Source organism: Galeopterus variegatus, unplaced genomic scaffold, assembly GCF_000696425.1.
Source record: "Galeopterus variegatus unplaced genomic scaffold, G_variegatus-3.0.2 Scaffold698, whole genome shotgun sequence".
NCBI classification, from domain to species: domain Eukaryota; kingdom Metazoa; phylum Chordata; class Mammalia; order Dermoptera; family Cynocephalidae; genus Galeopterus; species Galeopterus variegatus.
This window is the reverse complement of record NW_007726809.1, coordinates 448305-452632: the sequence shown is the minus strand read 5'-3', so window position 1 is coordinate 452632 and position 4328 is coordinate 448305.

Below are 4328 nucleotides of genomic sequence, written 5' to 3'. Positions count from 1 at the left end.
TCATGACAGAGGAACTTTAAGATTGCCAGGCAGTAGAAGTAGAGTTGTGGAAGTGTTCCTTGTGTTAATATTGGTATCCTGTGGGTAAAAGAAAGAATGAAACCCCAATTTTTCCTTAGTAGGGTCACTAGTAGCTCTAAGTGTTGGAGACCTGCTCCAATAAAGTTGTGGGTACCCGAAAAAGGGATGAGGAGGGTCAGCGAAAATAAAAAACACAGACGGAGACCTCAATGCACCAGTATGCATGTTCTCTCTCTGCGGACTGTCAGCGTGTTGCAGCTGGAGCACAGTAGAGCATGAGACAATGCCTTTTATTTAGATTTTTCTCTGCAGGGGGGCTGTGGGGTACTATTTTTATTGTATCAGCAAGCTTCAATCAATGGTCCATAAAGCAGGGAGGAAACTTTTTTAGAGGTCAGCACGTCTTAGGCGTCTTAGGTGCTCAACTCCTGCTTCTTCCTGGAATCAGATTTATCAGATGCAAATCATTCCTTCATTGTCTTGAAGTTATCTTGTGACCTTTCTCTGTAGGAAGCTGTGGTTAAGATCCACCCTGTTAATAGGGTGGGAGCCGAATGTAAAAGAACAGCGGATACTTGATTATCATGCACATTTTAAGGTTATGCATTTGCTATGGCCCTGTTATCTTGATCTAAATGTTGAAGTATCCTTGTGCATAGCACCATCTTTCACAAAACCAGTTACACTCTTATATTTCTAAGATCTAATTAATAATTTTACAGCATATATTTTTATCCCAACACCTGATTCTTAATGATTTATTTAAAACTGGATATCACCAAGTAAAGGGGGCTCTACAGTTTTGTTCCCATATACTTAATTTGTCCCAACCATATAATTTTTCATTAATACCAACCATTCTCTTGCCATTAATATAACCTCCAGTAAATGATGTTTGCCAACTTACATTAGGCTGCAGCTCATATTTAGTCATGAGCGGTGCTTTTGGAACATATGTTGGTGTGGTCAATTTATCATAAGGGGATAATTTTAAATTGTCCAATTTACTCGGATCCTTCTGTGGGAATGTTTAGTTCAATGACTGCATAATTATTTGTGTTATTTTTATAATCTTTTGGGAATTCAGAGAACTGCCACGCTAACCAAAAATATCGAAAGAGAAGGCAAAAGCCACAAAGCCGAGGCAGGCAGTCCTTCTGGTTGCAGCAAGTGCTCGTAGCTGTGGCCTTGCCAACAACTCTCCCTCCGGCGGCCTTGCCAGCTCGGAGAGGGCAGCCCAAGCTGACTCCTTTAGGACCCTGCCATGGCGTGGACCACGCCATCTAAGAATGATCTATTACCTGTCCTAATTATAGCCACTCAGCAACAGCAGAATTTCTAAACCACTAAATTTTTTCCTTCATTTCTAGAAGAGAAGAGAGGCTGCTTATTACATTAAAAAAGTTTGTCATTGTTTTAAAGACCATTATATCCACTAAGGGAATTTATTTATCTCTGTCTAAGAAATTATCTTTAAAAACAAACAAAAAAAACTCATGTTGTGTTATACCAAAGAGGGTCTTTCTTTCTTTCTTTGTTTTGCTTTGAGAACTTTGCTGTTTATATAAAGGCTGTGTAAGTAATGAGGCCAGTGGCATGTAAGTGATTATATATGTGCATTGGTGACTAAGACAACTGCTTTTAAAGTAGATTATTGAAAAAAAACACACTTGTTTTTGTTTGAATTTTATACATTATTTTTAAATCATCATATTATTCAAAAAAGAGTGTATATAAAGCACAATTATGACAATTATAATAGTAGGATTAAGAAAACTTAACACATCATTGCCTACCTTTGCAATAGAACAGGCCAAGGTTCTTGAGACCTTCTGATTGTTTCTCTCTGAATGCATCTCTCTTTTTCCCCCAGCAGAAGCAACCACTAAACTGAATATTCTTTTTTATTCCCTTGTTTTTCCTTATACTAGTGACTATCAATCTTGACTGCACATTGAAACTACCTGGGGAGCTTCAAAAACTACTGATGCCTGGGATCCGCCCTCAGAGCCTCTGATTTAATTGATCTAGAGTACAGCCTTCATATTCTGTGGCTAAGTGATAGCATGATGTTATTTTCCACATAAAATCTTAGCTCATGAGAGCTTTATGTGAGGAAAAGAAAGCATTATAAGATGCTCTGACTTGACTACCCTCACATTCCATTATAAATGAAATAATGCCAAAGCTATGCATGGTGCATTCAGTCCAAATCTCCTTCTATTTCAAACAGTAATGCATGACAAATTTAGCTTTCTATTCATCCTTTTTACTTTATTTCCTTTTTCTCTTCCAAAGTCCTCATTCCTTCTTGTTAGTTGTTACCAATATTGAGCATAGAACATTTGGAGAATGGGAAAGTTGATTGAAGGAGCAGGTTGCCTATGGAAGAAGGAAGCAGCAGATGAGCTGTCAAGTAGGAGGAGACCAACTTATGCAGGATCCTGCAAGCCATGCTCAAAGGACTGGATTGACACATACAGACAAGAGAAAATTACTGTAAAAGTTTCAATGTTCTCTAACCACAGGCCACCAGGAACACACATATAGTTGACAAGTTGGGTTTTTTACTTTTGCAGTGAGGGAGAATACTTACCATGGGAAATTGATCATCTCAGTAAGTGGTGTTAGGAAACACTCTAAGAGTTGGGCTCTGGATATAAAATTTTGAAGATCTAGAGAAGTAGGAGTTCATTTTAGATTGGATGATGTCAGAAAGATGTGACGATTCCACGATTGGGTAGCTCAACAGCTCTTATTGCAGGGTAGGTAGACTAGAGCAAAAATAAAGCTGTCATTGGTAAAATAGCAGCAGTTACTCATTTTAGCTGGGGCAGGGGTCGTGTAGCATATTGTGGCTTGTGCAGTGACCTTGTTTTGTGTTACTTTATGATGGTCTCAGAGTGACCATGTCTGCTCTCTGAAATGGCCTCACTGTGAGCATCAGGCCAGTTCATGGATGTCAGAGATGTTTCTTTGTTTCAGAGTTTCATCATCGAAGTGATCAAATTATTGATTAACACACAAAAATGTAGAGAATGGTTTAGACTAGAAAAAAGGGCAAAATCATAAAGACCAGGCAAGAAATTATTTTAGCAGAGATTAAAATCTCTTTGAGGGGCAGAGCTATAGAGTTGTTGAACATTATATAGACTCTAATTTCAAGGTTTCATGAGAGACCATCGATGTTTCAATGTGATATATTAACAAGATCATTCATTAATTTATTCACAGTATTGAAATAAAGTTTTCATTAAATACTTGCAATGTCAAGAATTTATATATTCTGAGGAATTAAAATAGAAAGCTGACCTTTTGAAATTGGGTTATAAATATTTCTCATTTAACTATGTTTCACATTTCAGCTCAGTGTCTTAAATAAAACATGGTTTATGTGTATATTTATCTGAGAATGGTAAATGAAATATTCACTTAATGCACTAGCAATTCAGCAGCATGAGGATATATTTAGAAGTTCATTGTAGAACCTAAGACATTTGAAAATAGAATAAAGGCCATTCAGTTTAATAGAGCTGCTTTCATCAGGGGTATTAAATGTATGTTTCACATGGCAAATTAAATGAACTGTTATACTGGACCATTTTGATACTATCTCTTTTTTAAAATAAAAAAGCCTAACCATATTGCCTACATTAGAATTGGCAAACTTTGCATTTTATGCTTAACAGAATTTGGAAACTTGATTGCCACAGTTCATTATTGCAGAAGATTTTAAAAGAAAACCATCAACTCCCACACTCAGTATTTTTATGTCATTGAACCATATAAATAAGTCAGATTCTATGCAATGGATAAAACATTACGTTTAATATGTACAGAAAAATTCCTTAAATGTGGGAGTGTAAGAAGGAGTAAAGATCATTGAGGCCTGAAAGTCCCTCTTGAAAATCTCTTAAAACTGCATATTTTGGCTATAAACAGCTTTCTTAGTTTTATATAGCAATTGGGAAACACCTTGAAATCAAACTAAGGACTTGTTTTTTTCTATCCATTCCAAATTAGTGTTATGTACACTTTATTTGTGTTTTTATTTTTTTAATTTAATTTAATTTAATTTTACTTCTCAAAATACATTGTACTTGATTTTCATGCCCCTTTACCCATTCCTCTCCACTCCTTCCCTTCCCCCCACCCCCCATCATATCTGTGAACTTGGCTTAAATAGTTCAAGAAATTTTTGTGGTTATTCGGTCTTCCCCCCACCCTTTACTTGATTGTGTGCTTATTTATTTATTAATTTTTAGCTCCCACAAATAAGTGAGAACATGTGGTATTTATCTTTCTGT